We start from the raw sequence: 15,911 nt of genomic DNA, 5'->3' as shown, positions 1-15,911 counted from the left end.
AGGTCATGTTGAACAGACCGCCGTCATATCTGTATCTAATGCCCAATCCTGTCTCCTGCAGTTTGCTGTCCACTATAATGGAGAGCGCTGCCATGAATATGTTGAATAGAAGAGGCGCTAAGACACATCCCTGCCTAACACCTGTATTAGTCAGGAAGGGATCGCTCAGTGATCCATGATGTGACACTCTTGACTGGTTGTTGTTATGGAGGCTTTTACACACTGTAAGAAATTTGTTGGGTACTCCGAACTTTTTCATAATTACCCAAAGTGTATCTCGAGTGTGATCAATGTATCAAACCAAAGTGTGATCGATGAATGCAACATAAAGTTTAGACTGCTGCTCTTTTACTTTTTCCTGTAGTTGGCGGATGGAAATTATGGAATCGACGGTGCCACGGTTGGTGCGAAAACCGTTTGCGATTCTGGAAGGATTCTTTCTATATGTGGGTGAAGGCGATTTGACATAATTTTTGCAAGAATTTTTCCTCCGATAGCCAATAGTGAAATTCCCCGGTAATTTCCGCAGTCTGATGCACTTCCTTTGTTCTTAAATATATTCACTATATTCGCGTTGCAAAAGTCCTGAGGTACCTCTCCGTTTTCCCATATGACATCGAAGAGAGCCTTAAGATGACCAATAAGTTCTTTACTTGCACACTTATAGATTTCCGCCGGGATCGCGTCACAGCCAGCTGATTTGTTGTTTTTAAGCTGTTTTATGGATGCCATTATTTCCTGTTCTGTTATTGGGGTATGTAATACATCGAGGCTGTTATACTGAGGTATTGTGTTTAGTGCTTCCATATTGGGGTTGTTTTCTTGGTTAAGGATATGAATGTAATGCTCTTTCCAGCGGTTTCTAATTTGCTCTTCCTCTTTTAGGTACGCCATTTTGTGCCATGATTGGGCAGCTTACCTTCTTGGTTGGGCCGTATACTTCTTTAACAGCCTCAAAGAATTTACCATAATCGTGATGCGTGGCTTACTCTTGAATCTGATTAGCCTTTTGTGACCACCAATCATCCTTTACTTGGCGCAGATTTCTTCGAAGCGTGTTGTTGGCTGCTTTAAAGTTATCTACCAGCCTTGGATTGTGTGGATTTGCAGTGACTGCTTGATGTGCTCTGTGCTTTTGTTCCAAGAAGGTCTGTATACGAGATTGATTTTCGTTAAACCAATCTGGTTGTTTCTTTTTGTTGAACTTTCCCAGTACTGCTTCGCTAGTTTTATGAATCGCATCCCTTAATTGTGTCCAGCCTTGTTCAGCTTCCAAGATTGAGATTGAAGTTATCGATGGAAGTGATTCTTTGATGGCTTCCCGGAGGGCGACGGCGGTATTTTTTTTGTCTCTAGACCCCGTACGTTCAATTTGGTCGTGTTGTTTTACTTTTTACAGTGTCGATGTTTGAGTTTTAACTCGATTTTCATTTTTGAAATTAAAAGTCGGTGGTCAGCGCCGCATTCGGCATCTATTCTGGCTTTTGTGAGTCTGACATCTTTTAGATGCATCCTTCGAACGATTACGTGATCCATTTGATGCCAGTGACCTGATCTGGGATGTTTCCAGGTACCTTTAAACTTGTCCTTCAACATGAACTACGTATTGGTGATGCATAGATTATACTCTGTGCATGTTATTAATAAGCGTTCACCATTGCTATTTACGTTTCCCATTCCATGTTTTCCCAATACGTCAGGCCATATTTCGTGTTGTCTACCGACACGAGCACTAAAGTCACCTAGCAAAATGATTCGTTCGTGCTTTGGAATTCGTTGGAGAGCATTTTGTAGGGCTTGGTAAAATTTATCCTTATCCTCAATTTAATTTCTAGGGTGGGAGCGTAGGCACTAGTGATGCTGACGTAAGATTTGTCTGATATGGGGTACCTTAGGGTCATAAGACGTTCGAAGACACCAATAGGTACTTCTGTTAATTTAGTGGCGATTTTGTTTTTGATTGCAATGCCTACGCCATGAATTCTCCTGTATGTTGCGGGGTGACCTTTCCAAAAGAAGGTGTAATGCTCCTCAGTGAGACTACCCTCATCCGCGAAGCGTGTTTGGCTAAGAGCGGCAACATCTATATTTAGTCGGTGGAGTTCCTGAGAGACCAGTGCTGTTCTTTGAGAGACCAGGTGAGGTTGTTCTTCTCTCTGGTCGATTTGAATTTATCTTGTCCAGTAGAGTGCGGACGTTCCACGCCGCAAACGTGAAACATTGATGTTTTTTGTTTCTCCGATGATACGCTCGAGTAGGCACCCCCTCCCGGAGATCCGATTGAGGGGGTATTTTACCTCCGGATGATGATTTTGTCCCACTCGAATGTTCCATCATTGATGTGTGTTAGCTGCGTGAAAACGTTTAACTGTAACGGTTAGGCTGCCGCACAGTTTTGGCTGCAACTGTAGCACGGGATGGCTATGGCACAGTGAGGACCGCGACAATAGTTCCCTTGTGCTACATTATCGGCCAGCTAGGAGTAGTTTACTACTCCTCTTTCTCAGAAAGATGGTAGGTCTGAGGATTGTATAAGGTTATACCGCCTATACTCGGACGTCAGAGCCTCGTTTGTGTAAACAGAGTGCACCGCGTGAAGGTGAGGTTGACTTTTGGGTAAGCTAGGCTATATGTATCGCTTCACTACCCCTTGCACCCCCAATATATAGGTAGGTTTTTATTAGAATACATAAATTTACTACGTGTATAATACTAACTGCAAGATGCATGCTTGTCGCTCATGCATAACAACATTTTTGGTTTTTGTCATTTACGTGTGGACTACTCTGGTTTTTCCACTGTATGGCAAAATAACCAAACTGTAATATCTCTGGAACTGAGCCTATTATTAGAATTAGAATTCTAATAATAGGCTACAACAATGGGCCCAACTACAAAGAGGGTATGTAAGAGAGGTTACACCATAACTGGAAATGGTTGTATAAGCTGAAAACGATAATTATGATGAAGATTATTATTGCTTTCTTTGATGGTGCCTCGAATAACGCTAACATTTGCCTATAAAGTCGTGTCGCTATCTTAATTTGTATGAAAATGTGACATATCTGGTTTTTCCCGTGTAGTCTTCAAATATTAGTTCCCCTGTTGATTTTAAAACGAAGTTTAAATCTAATAAATTTACGATTACGACACATTTCATCCATCTCTAATGTAAATAATCCACCACATACAACAACAATGAAAACAAAAATACCTTATTATGACGACAGATTATAGCTATAATAAAAGCGAAAAAACCTTGACATCTTCGTGGTTCTTTGTTTGGTACCAAAAAAAGTGGGTACAAATTAGGTCGAATCGGTTTGGGTAGGTTGTTATGATAATCAGTACTTTTTAGTTGTTTATTTCCATTCTGCATTCTAATTTTAGATGTAACTTGATTGTTTAGGGTGTACGTTATGAAATATTAATTTATTTATTATCTTAGATTTTAGATGTTTCTTGAGTTATAACTCATCATACAGTTTTAGGGCTTTGCCAAAGCTAGTATCAGTCGTACCAAAGTTTATGGTACGAATGGTTGTCGTCTCGACACACTCAGTGATGAGGTGTTCTGTTGTTTCAACATTTTCCCCACAGAGTCTGCATTCGCGGTTGTTTCTTAGCTTCAATCTGCTAAGGTGTTTATTGAGAAGACAGTGTCTTGTTAAAAACCCCCCTGACAATCCGAAGATTCTTTTTACTTAAATCAAGGAAAATTTTTGATTTTTCTCGGTCGTAAGTCCTCACAAATTTCTTTGATTGTCTTTCTGTCACCAACTTTGAATTGATGGTTACTGAGTTGATCGCTTTTAAAGCTGTTGGCTCGGCTGTTGATGTCGGATATAAGACGATTATTTCCAAAGACATCTAAATGGGTAGATCACAAAACATCCCCCTTTAGAACTTCGTCTATCATGTTAAGAAATGAAAGTAAATAATAAAGTGCCTCTCGTGTTTGTTCGCACTCAAAAAATTTCAATTAATGCCTGTATATATTTTTAATATATTTTTTAAATTTACATTTTTTTAATTGTAAAGTAATATATTACATTTAAATGGAATATATTACATAACAATTATGTCAATTACAGGATTACAAGCTTAATGTTTTCTAACATTTCAACAAACCAAACCAAAACAACAACAAACCAAACCAAAACACTAAAATCACTGAAACTTCGCGGCTGACAACGAAAACTGAAAAATATAACGGCACTTTTTGTTCTTGGACCTGCATATCAACATTACGCTGTACTATTATGTGTTTGTTGTTGAAATAATATAAGATATCTAATTATAACTTGTAAATTTTAATATTTTAACATGATTTTAACTACTTTTGACAATAACTAACTTTTTGTTATCAAGATGACATTTTAAACGGCAACTGACATATATGTCATAATATTTGAATCTTAAATATGTATGTAATATAATTTGAATTACTATAATGCAACTTTATACTAAGAAAACATTTATACATTCACAAAATACAACAAAGTCTAATAATATAGTTTGAAAACAATGAATATTGAATTAGAATTGAAAAGGTTAAGCGCGACCCCTTGTGTCAAAATTAGATGATTAAATTTTCGCAATTTTTACACCATTTGATGACCGGTGGCGCCTCTAGTGTTTGTTCGGGCGGTTGGGTTTTTACTCCCGCTTATGGCCATTAAAGAAAAAGTTCTAAAGGGGGATGTTTTGTGGGGTAGACAGAACACATCAATCATAAAACTCAATTTAGAATCATACATTTTTATGAGAGTTAAAAAGAGATGGTTACATAAATATGACAACACGGTTGAGTTTCGTCTATCTTTCTGTCATTTGGCTCTATCAGTGGCGTGATGTTTTATTTATCAAAAATTTATGAATTTTATCAAAAATTGACTGGGATTGGCTCAGACCAATTTTCCATTATAACTAGTTTTGCCTGAGGTCTAACTGAGGGTCACTCTAATTTCACAATCGAAAGCGCCAACAAATAAGAAAACATACGTATTTTTGTAATAATCTACTTATAATTAAAAGAGGTAATTTGTGCTAAAAGTATCAAGATACGCTTCTGTAAGCATGGCTAAAGGTAAAAAAAACGTATGACACTTACCGTCGAAATATTAATTCCGGGTTAGAATAGTCCACCTTTTTCTAAACTATGCACTGGCGAACCATCGTAGATAGTTAAAAACTACTTTAAATAGTTTCTTTGCAAAAGCTACAAAAACTTTCAACTACCGCAGAAAACTCACAACCGCGCACTGTCAAATATAAGTTGAATGAAAACTATGGAATGGAGTCTAAAAGGATGAGGCGAATCGAACGCAAAAATTTTGGGCCCATATTTCATGATCTAAATGAAGTTCTAAAATCGCCGTTAGGGGCGCATGTGTTCCTAGAGATTGAGAAATACATAGCTTCTTATGGCAAGAATAACTAATTTGTTATAAATGATAGAGTCCAGTTAATATTTAGGCATATTTTTACCAGATTTAACTTTTAGAAATGTGTTTTTTTCTAATTGAGCAATGTGCGTGGCTAAAATCGTGAATACAAAACCTTAAATTTGAGTTTGAAAAGTAAGTTAGAACTTAGGTTATATCAGATGCCGGTTTTAGATATTCTTTTTCTAAGTTGTTATTATAAAATTGTTTCATTATATGGTTTTTTTAGTGCATACACGGTCGAAGAAAAATATAAGCTGCTAAAATAAATCTTCCCGAGAACTGTTGTACAAAAAAGATAGAAATTCCAGCAACACATATCACCAGTTCAACCTTTGATTTGAAGTAAACAGTTTCCAGAGTTGTTTCTTGATGACCAATGCGAATTAAATAGTTTATGGTGTGTTTGTGTTAGTGATTTATTAATATTTTTTCATAAAAAACATTTGAAATTGATATGTTTACATGCAGTTTAGTGTGATATCATTTTAAAAACATTAAAAACTTTCGTAACAAACTAGTAGTGGTTTTACGGCAATTGACAGAAACTGAATCACGAAAATTAAAAGTATTTTATCAGGAATAACTTCAATGGAAAGTGAAGATGAACACTACTGTTGCACCCTTTGATCAGTGTTATCTATCCCATAACTTTTTATAGCTCAAACCAGAGAATAGGTACATTAAGCTGAAATGTTTCCTGTGTCCAATAGTGTTTTTTCTTTAGATTTTCTTAATTTAAGTTTTAATGTCATTAGCAAAGTTTTGCAAATTGTCACTGTTTCGTAGACAATTAAATTCAAGATGTATTACATTCAATGTCATCTAATAATTGTAAACGTAAATTTTCGTAAATAAAATATTAATGAATAAATAATGAACTGAATTTATTTCAAAAGAGTTGTAAATATGTTTATACACTGACTTATTTCATCATATATTTATTTATTTAGCAATATTAATACATTACAACTTTTAATATATAAATTTAATATACAATGTAGCACCTAGATATTAAATATCTGTATGTACTGCACCAAAAAAATAAAACAGGAACATCATGTTACATCAAGAACACAAAGAATTACAATTTTAAAAAAATGCATCCTAAAAAAACTAGTAGGTAAATTATTTTTATTTTATAACAAGGCCTCCTAGGTTATGTTACGCAGATGTTGATTTTATGCTATATTCTCTATTAATTTGAATTTAAAATTAATCTGTACACTGACAGTATATAATTTGAATGTTTTTCTTAACATCTATCCATATTTTTTTAAATAAATAGTTATACCACTTACATTAGGACCTTTGAAAAGGCTTGGGTTAGTTTCACCTCGTTCTTTATTTCCCTTTTTTCCACTGTAAGTTCCACTTATACAGCCAGGTACGAAGCAAGATCTATCGTTTAGGATTTTTTTAATCATACTCATTGGTACATTGCTAATAGTTCAATAAATTAACTCTAAATTTAAAAAGAAAACTAGTAAAAACGCAGTTAAATCGTATACTAACAATGAAAATGATCAATCTCACACGCTTACAGTGCCTCTGGTGTCAAACCGAGAAACTTGCTTTAAAGTAGGGACAGAAATTTCAGATATGCCCATTGTCGATAAATCTTCTTTTTAAAGCCCCCCATAATGAAAACAAATGAAAACGTCAAATGTCGGCGTAATTCCTATAGATTTTGACAATTTCGTAGTAAAGATGAATCCGCAGCGATGCCGCTAGTTGTCATTGTAATTTCCCTAATATAATTTAATTAGTAAATTAAAATAATTTCAAACGTATAATCCTGAATCTACGTTTATTAGACCATTTACAAATTTGGCCTAATTTTTTGGCGTTGATGATTTAGTAGCGATCGGATTTCGAAATAGAAACGGACAGGACCGGTAAGGGAACGCAAGAGCGAAAGGAAGTGTTTAATCAAAATAATTTATCAAACAAACGACGAGCAGAAATGATACATGTATACGCGTAGATATAACCATCCATATGGGGACCGCGACAAGCTGCTTGAATTTTGCGTAAGCGCATTCCGCTCCACGCGCTTCCGTTTTACGAGAAAATCTAACAATTTTGTGTTAAAAATAACAGCGACTTCAATAGAGTAATTGCCAATTATTTGGCAAAATATACTGGATATCTCAAGTTCAAATTTACCAATTTACTTTAAGTTAGTACCTCAAAATAATGTAAACATATAAAAACGCAGTGGCGGACTAAGCCTGTCGGGGGCCCGGGGCGGCGAAGCTAAATGTGGCCCCCGGTCTGTTTAGATAATGTTTTTTTTTCGATTGTACGGTATATTATTAAAATATCAACTATTAGACATCACTAAAGAACGAAAATACGAGATATATTTATATAAATACACTTTTTAAACTTTTAAGCAGCTGTAGTTATAATATAGGAAATTCAAATAATTCATTTTCTGACAGATGGAAATAAATTGTCTGACTGTTTGACACTTAATGTCAAAGAAAGCTAGATAAAATCAAGAAAAATACACGTTTTCAAACTAAAACGTAAATAACTTAAAAACGATTTATTTTAGGTATAGAAATATGTCTAGTTAAAACGTAACGAATTGGAAAACCTTTTCACTAGTGAAATAAAAAAGTGGGTTTCTATTTGAAAAAAAATTATTTATGATAATTTTTTAATCGCTCAATTCCATGAGAGCTACCACCATTATTATATGACATTTGAACAATTTAATTTTTGAAATAAATAGCCACATGTCATTTCTTTATGTCACAGGGGCTGTGATAATCACTAAATTTGACAAGTATTTATACGGTAATAATCACTAAATTTGACAAGTATTAAGGCTGTACAAGTTTTTTGACAGGTAGTTTGTTTCGTCCAAAAATTTTAAATATTTTTTTCTTAAAAATGCTTCCAGGGAAATACCGCGACAAAATATCGCGATTTTGTAAGTCCTCCAAGATTCGAGGGGCCCCTTCGCTGTCTTAGACCCGTGACCCCCTAAAGACTTCACTGCTCATCATCAGTAATGAAGCTAGAATACAAGTTATGCTGTGCATTGGTTGTAATTTGAAATGTTTATTCAGTAAAAATTAATAATTAAACCATTAAAAAATAACTTAAAAGCTAAAATAAATAAATTCAGTCTCAAAATATATAAAAAATAATAATTATTCGATATTTTAAACAAAGAAAATTACCCCTTGATTTAATTTCTTAAATAGAAAATGCCATTGACAATTACTGGGGCTTGATAATTGATAATTAAGTAAATATCTGCTTCCATTTATACTGTTTATAGTTGGCGTATACGTATGGTTTGCATACTCCACCTACAAACTGCTTTATAACTACTGAACACATATTGGCCTTGTTTGCCAGTTGAATAAAAAATTACTTATTAGGATTTTTGGCCCACTAAAAGACAGGGCCCGGGGCGGACCGCCCCTTCCGCCCTCCCCTCCTTAGTCCGCTACTGTAAAAACGTTGTCAAATTACCTTAGAAATAAAGATGAAGGACATTAACAATACGATTTATTAAGAGTCCATTACGCTGTATTGTTCGGGTCGCTCTCAGGGGTCAGGTAAAGTGGGTGTGTGGCAGAAGGAAATATATATTATATTTCAGAAATCTGCCTAAGACTTAGCCCGATCCTGTCGTGTAAAGCCACACCTAGAATTCCAAACATACGTGCTTGGATTAAGGCTTGATTAAGGTTTGCAGAGTTTCAGCATGTGCCATAAAATAGCGAGCAATTTGTTACAAAACCATATAAATTATATATCACTGTAATCACAAAACTTCAACCCATAGACTTAAAATAAAATATAGACTACACTATTTACATCTCAACGCGGACAAACAACCTTTTTTGTACACATGTTTACTTCTGGGTACAGTCGACCGAGCCTTCCTCATCCAGCCTATGTTGTCACGTCTTTAATATTATCAATTTTTTTTTCTTGTTATACACATATATTGAGATATTAATACTACAGTTTAATAAAGTAGGTTTTAATATTCCATAGATGTATAAATAGTCCTTATACTTCTAAATTATAAGTCGGATACTGTTTAATAAGGATAAGTTCTTTACAATATGACAACACCGATTAGAGGCGAGAGGGAGCCTATTCATTCATTTATTACCTTGTAGTACGCGTCGCACGTGTGCGGTAAAGCTTTGTTGCCACTATGTCCCCGGCTGTATTAACGCATTTTCTTAGCTTGTAGTCCTTAAGTGTTTATTTTATTGACTTTTTCTGTTCAAGAACTATAAAATATGGTTCGTCAGTGCCAAATTTGCAAGAAATTTGACTTAAATAATCCATTTAAGTCTTGAAACGACTTTCGACCGGTAGGCAACTCTCAATTTACCCATTAGGAGTCAGTGGCGTTGTTGTAGAAAGGCGCTTATTTAGATAATATTTTAGTAAAATGTAAAATCTGAATTTTTTCTCTTACATTACATTATTTACTTACTTACATTGTAACAAAATCATAATTATAACCCTGTTAATACTTAATAATGTTTTTATTAAAAATATATTCCGGTTTATTCTAAAATTATCTTGAGAATCTAAAATAACATACAAGAATTTTAAAATGATATTACATTATGAAACAATATTTTTTAATATACCGGGTCGTCTCAAAAGTGGCTCACCCCTATAACTTTTTTATTTTTTCAGATAAAAAAAAACAGATTTGTATGTTAGTAGGTATATGACATAAATTAGGATTTATTGACATATTCAATTGTTTTTGGTCTCTTCCTGTTTCACCGAATGATTACATCTTTTGATTTTTAAAGGCACCCTCGGTATATTGCTACTTTATTCGATAAAAAATGACACTCTGAATAGAATGACATATCATATGTCAACTTTTGACATTGTCGCTTAAAAACATATCCTATTTTAAATTTCAATCCAGTTTTTTCAATCCACTAAGTTTTAATCAAGGAGCCTTGGAAAAATAGTTTTGATCGTCTAATAGGTTTCGTGTCTTGTCTAGGCCGGTTAAAAGATGTACAAATCGTATTTTTTAATCATACATATGTCAATTTTTCAAATGGAACAAGGGTGACTCATTAGCATATTTCGAAAAAGCATTTTTTTATGAATATATTGATACCACACACTTGGTATTTCGAGTCAAATTGTCGTTATGAACCGCGTGTTACAATTACAATTAAACCATATGCGAAAATGTCAAAAGTTGACATATGATATGTCATTCTATTCAGAGTGTCATTTTCTATCGAATAAAGTAGAAATATACCGAGGGTGCCGTTTAAAAATTAAAAGTTATAGTCATTTCCGGTGAAACAGGAAGTGACCAAAAACAATTGAATGCGTCAATCAATCCTAATTTATTTCATATACTAACATACTAAATCTTATTTTTTTATTTGAAAATATAAAAAAATTATGGGGATGAGCCACTTTTGAGACGCACCCGGTATAATAAAGACAGTACCGAGTTAAATAAATGTAGTTTTTATTTTATCCACTTCCTATCACCTTCCTTGCTTTAATGGAACAGATTTATGTTTTCTCTAATTTACATAAGACATCACTTAACCAGAAAAAAAATTACAACAATCATATTTTTTTTCTCTCCCTGTCGCCGATTCTATTATGTCTGTGGAATAGATCCTGTTTTGATTAATATTAGGGGTTGTAAATGTTTGACTAAAATTAATAATTTATTATTAATTTCAAAAATTACCTAATTTCGATTATAAAATTTCTTCTATAACGTGTATTTTATTATTTTTATCCTTTTTGGACTCTAAATTGTTTTTTCTAAAGTCTTATTTAAAAAACCTGTCCTAAATCTTAATAAAATATAAAAAAGTTTAAATACGATATATTTTTAATTTAATTATAGCTTCATTAAAATAAAAAAAATACCCGGCTATGATACGGAGAGTTCAGGTGTACTTGAGAAACGAAAGACAGTGTTGTGTTTCTCGGCAGAGTCGTCAGAGAACGACCGTTACGACAGAGACAACCTATCTATCGCTCGTGTCGCACTCGTTATAACCTAAAACAATAACACAACAATAACAAGACAGTGTCTGACCGCATGTTCCAGCTATTTATGAATGAGATGCTCAGTCTATATTTTATTTTAAGTCTATGCTTCAACCCATTTCCGTATTGTAACAGAATTTTAAATTATGTCTTTATTTTCGAGAAAATTTAGTCCAAACATAGGGAATATTTTGTTGATGTTTGACCATCAGAATCTTAAAAATAAAGAAATTGTCTAAAAATGTGCTACAATACGGATACAGTATAATCCTTTATCTTTAATTTCCTTCTTCATTTGTGTAAAAATACCTAGCCGGTTTTACAAAAAACGGTAAATGCCGAACGCTTATTTTGTTACTTTTTCGGACTAGTATGAAATGGACTCGTAGTGAAATGGAAATTAATTTCTAAGCCATTCCAAGGTAACTTAACACCGCTTTTTTTCGACAATGCATAAATAACATTGGATTGTAGTCAACTACTTTATTTTATTATTAGTTGCTTATAGTTTAATATTATGGAAAACCTATACTAAAAAAATTATTAAAATGACAAATGTTTGGGTAATATTTATAAACATAAAATGAATTTATCTACGTCAGTGAGTTAGGAAGCTCTTAACTCACGCATTTTGAGTGAGTTAAGATCTTTTTAACTCACTCAAAAATTATTCATTACCGCACTCCTGTTTAGATGACTACCAAAGAGAAAAAAATATTTTCTAAAACATTTATTTTGCACTAAATACCTACTAAATACAATTAAACTGTTCTATTGATAATAATTATAAAAACATGAAAACTTGTTTATTATACATGTTAATGATACAGTTTGAACAATCTTTCAAGTAAATGCCTTATGAAGCATATACAGGGTGGTCCGAATTGTATTCCGGAATCTTCGGCAGCGTATTCTGCAGATAAAAATAGTTAAAAAAGTTCTTATAAATGTATGTCCTAAAATGCTTCCTTTCAGAGATACAGGGTGTAGAAGTTTCATTTTTATTTCGATTTTTTCTAAATAATTTCTGAAGTAACGTCAATATTTGGATGAAAATTGGTGTCTGGGAGTTTTTTGACATGAGAAATTTGATTTTGGTGTCAATATAACTCCTACTGGTAGAGGGCGCCACCTACATGTGTTTTAACTGTTTTGAAGCGTAATAACTTTTTGTCTGTACCTGTATAAAACTACTGAGTGAAAAAATATACATCTCTGTGACTTTTTACGTAAAAAATATCTCTTTCTAAAAATCGCTACGAGCAACAGTTCTTAAGATATTTAGAATGGAAATAGACAATACATGTCATTATTGACGAAAAATAAACACGTTGAGAAGATAGTTATTTCACTAAAATAATAAATTTGGGAAATTTTTATTTTTTTAAATTAATCATAATTTGTTCTGCAAAAAATGATGATAAAACAGTTTCTATTGAACTTTTAGCACAAAAACATTTCAAATTTATGATTTCAGTCTAATAACTATTTAGTCAACATGTTTAATTTATGTCAATGATGACAGGTATTGATAATTGCGATTCCAAATATCTCGAAAACCATTACTCGTAGCGATTTTTACCAAGAGACCTTTTTCACGTAAAAAACGTCGCAAATGTATATTTTTTCACTCTGTAGTTTTATACAGGTACGGACGAACAGTTATTACGCCCTCTACTAGTAGGAGTCATATTGATATCAAAATCAAATTTCTCATGTCAAAAAACTCCCAGACACCAATTTTCATCCAAATATTGACCTTACTTCAGAAATTATTTGGATAATATCGAAATAAAAATAAAACTTCTACACCTTGTATCTCCGAAACGAAGCATTTTTGGACATACATTTATACGAACTTTTTTATTTATTTTTATCTGCAGAATATGCTACCGAAGTTTCCGGAATACAATTCGGACCACCCTGTATATTCATTTTAATAGATATCATAGTACGTATCATTGTTTCTATTCAATGAAATCAAAGCTCAAAGATACGAAGGCTTATAAGTAGCGGATAAATTGGAAAAATATGTTATGAGTACCTTTTCATTTCCATAGCTGGTGTACTTTTTTTTCGGTGCACCATTTTTCATACTTAGAGTATATACAGAGAAGACCAGGCTACTAGTAACATAGCAAGTTGCCGGACGAATTTACGTTTACCCGTTTTGCGTTCGTACTCGAGATTGCCGGCTAGTCGGCTGGTCAGGCAGTACGCAGTTGCAGTTGTGCTTGGACGGGTCGGTCGTGACAGACTAGGAATACGACGCGAGGAGTGCCGAGTATTTATTATTTTCATTTTAAGTGTTTACTTTCACTTAAGGTAACATTTAAAATGAAAATACTTAAATATTTATTATTTGAGTGTGTTTACAAGCCAAAACTAAAAATAAATAAATTCTCTAAACCCCCAAAAAAAACTAAAATATTACTCTAAATAAGAAAAAGTTATAACAAGTGTTCAAAAAGACCATCTTCTTGCGCTAGACAGAAGCCTAGGCGGTCGTAAATCCCCGTCTGACATTGGCTAACATATTAGGGCTAATAGTTTGGAAAGCCTCTCGTAATTTTAATTGAAACTCATCCAGGTTATTAGCCCTATTATTACCATACACTTTGGATTTTACATAACCCCACAAAAATAAGTCATTGGGAGAAAGATCTGGTAATCTAGCGGGCCACAAAATAGTTCCATATCCACTAATTAAACGGTTGGGAAAAGTATTGTTCAAATATTCTTGAACAATACGGGCATTGTGGGCAGGACAACCACCTCAGCAATTTGATTACTTGAAAACGTGGGATTTTGATCCGCGGTAGCACAAATGAACACTTGCTTTAACTCCTGTTCTTCATTAATCAACACATCAGGCTTTTTGTGTTTTTGTGGGAACACGCACTCATGTGTTTCAAAATTATTAATAACTCTTGATACAGTAGGTAAAGATGGAATTGGCCTGTTTACAAAAGTTTGTGGAAAAATTGTTTGTATATTCCGATAAGACCTATTTTGGAAATACCATTTTACAATTTGAATTTTCTCACGAACTTCGTAAACATCCATTATTTTACTTAAAAATAAATTTTACACGAGAACTGTCGCGAGAATCTATGTATTCGTTTAGGCTATTAAAACTCGAATAAATACAAATTCTGAAACATTCTTATCACATATCTACCTATTTCTATTTTATCGCATTTTTTCGCCTGCTTTCTATCCGGCCGCGGCGGTACTACTACGGTGGTCCGGTCTGTATATTCATACTTCTGTTTCGATCTTGGTAACAGTATAGGTGTTTTTCGTATTTTTAGAGACTTCTCAAAAATTCTTTTTTACATGATGCTAGAGACCAAATACAACACAAATCCATGTGCGCACGTTGAAATTTTTTTTACTCCTCTTCATATCGAGCGTTGGGTGGGTTGGTTAGCGTGGTTATTTAGAAGGTGTTAATTCATTGGTTAGTCATAGGTAAATTAATCATATAATTACCTGTGACTAACAAATGAATTAACACCCTCCAAATAACCACGCTAACCAACCCACCCAACGCTCGATATGAAGAGGAGTTCGGCTCAACTTGCCTTAACATCAGAAATTCAACGTGCGCACACGGATTTGTATTGTATTTGCCTATTTGGTCTCTAGAATCACGTAAAATAAGAATTTTTGAGAAATCACTAAAAATACGAAAAACACCTATACTGCATAATTACCCGATCTTGCTGGAAGCAATTCAGAAATCGCTCTGAATGTCGCTTCTTCAATGTCAGAGGGAATACTTTCCGAATCGCTCATTTTTTAAACTAGTGATATCAATATTATTTACTGTTATATTGACATTGCCATGCATGGTGTTATTTGAACAAAGGTATTAAGGTAATTGATTTTTAGGATAGGTATATAGGTTAAATTCAATAATTTTTAAAATTCATTGTCTGTTTTTATAGTTAGAAGTAGATAAAATAGTGTACAATATACACGTTCTAAAGTAACTAAGGTTCTAACAAAATTTCTGATGAAAGAAAAAATTAAAATTCTTAATATTATACTTAATTCACTTATAAAACAAAGTAATTTTATTGCATTCCTTACTGAACACTCTGTTTAATTTGCTTGGCCAAAAATAAAGTTAATCACAGCATTGAACATTAATTAGCGCTATTAATTGAACAAAACAAGATTGATTCTTTTTCGAGAATAGGTGTATTTTGTAAAATACTAGGTAATAATTATATTTTTACATTTTATTTAAGCGTTTTTCCGGATGTTTAGTTGTTTAAATTTCTATCAATAAAATTTTGATGAGCATTGAACATAAAAATTCTTAGAATAAGAAATACAAAAGGGAGCTAAAAATAATTTGAGAAATTGTTTCAATTTAGCTTTTAAAAGAGCAAAAAATCAGAACACTTGTAGATT

The 15,911-nt window shown here is 33.3% G+C and overlaps 1 protein-coding gene across 1 annotated transcript in view; it reads left to right on the top strand.

Annotated features, from left to right (window-relative positions):
* The window catches only part of LOC115890693 (excitatory amino acid transporter 2-like), a 153,370-nt gene that overhangs the window by 47,038 nt on the left and 90,421 nt on the right, over positions 1-15,911 (top strand). The gene's annotated exons all lie outside the window — the stretch shown is intronic.

Source organism: Sitophilus oryzae, unplaced genomic scaffold (assembly GCF_002938485.1).
Source record: "Sitophilus oryzae breed Bouriz unplaced genomic scaffold, Soryzae_2.0 scaffold_907_pilon_pilon, whole genome shotgun sequence".
Taxonomy (NCBI): Eukaryota; Metazoa; Arthropoda; class Insecta; order Coleoptera; family Curculionidae; genus Sitophilus; species Sitophilus oryzae.
Note: the sequence above shows the minus strand (reverse complement) of the source record. Positions and strands in the feature narration are given on the sequence as shown.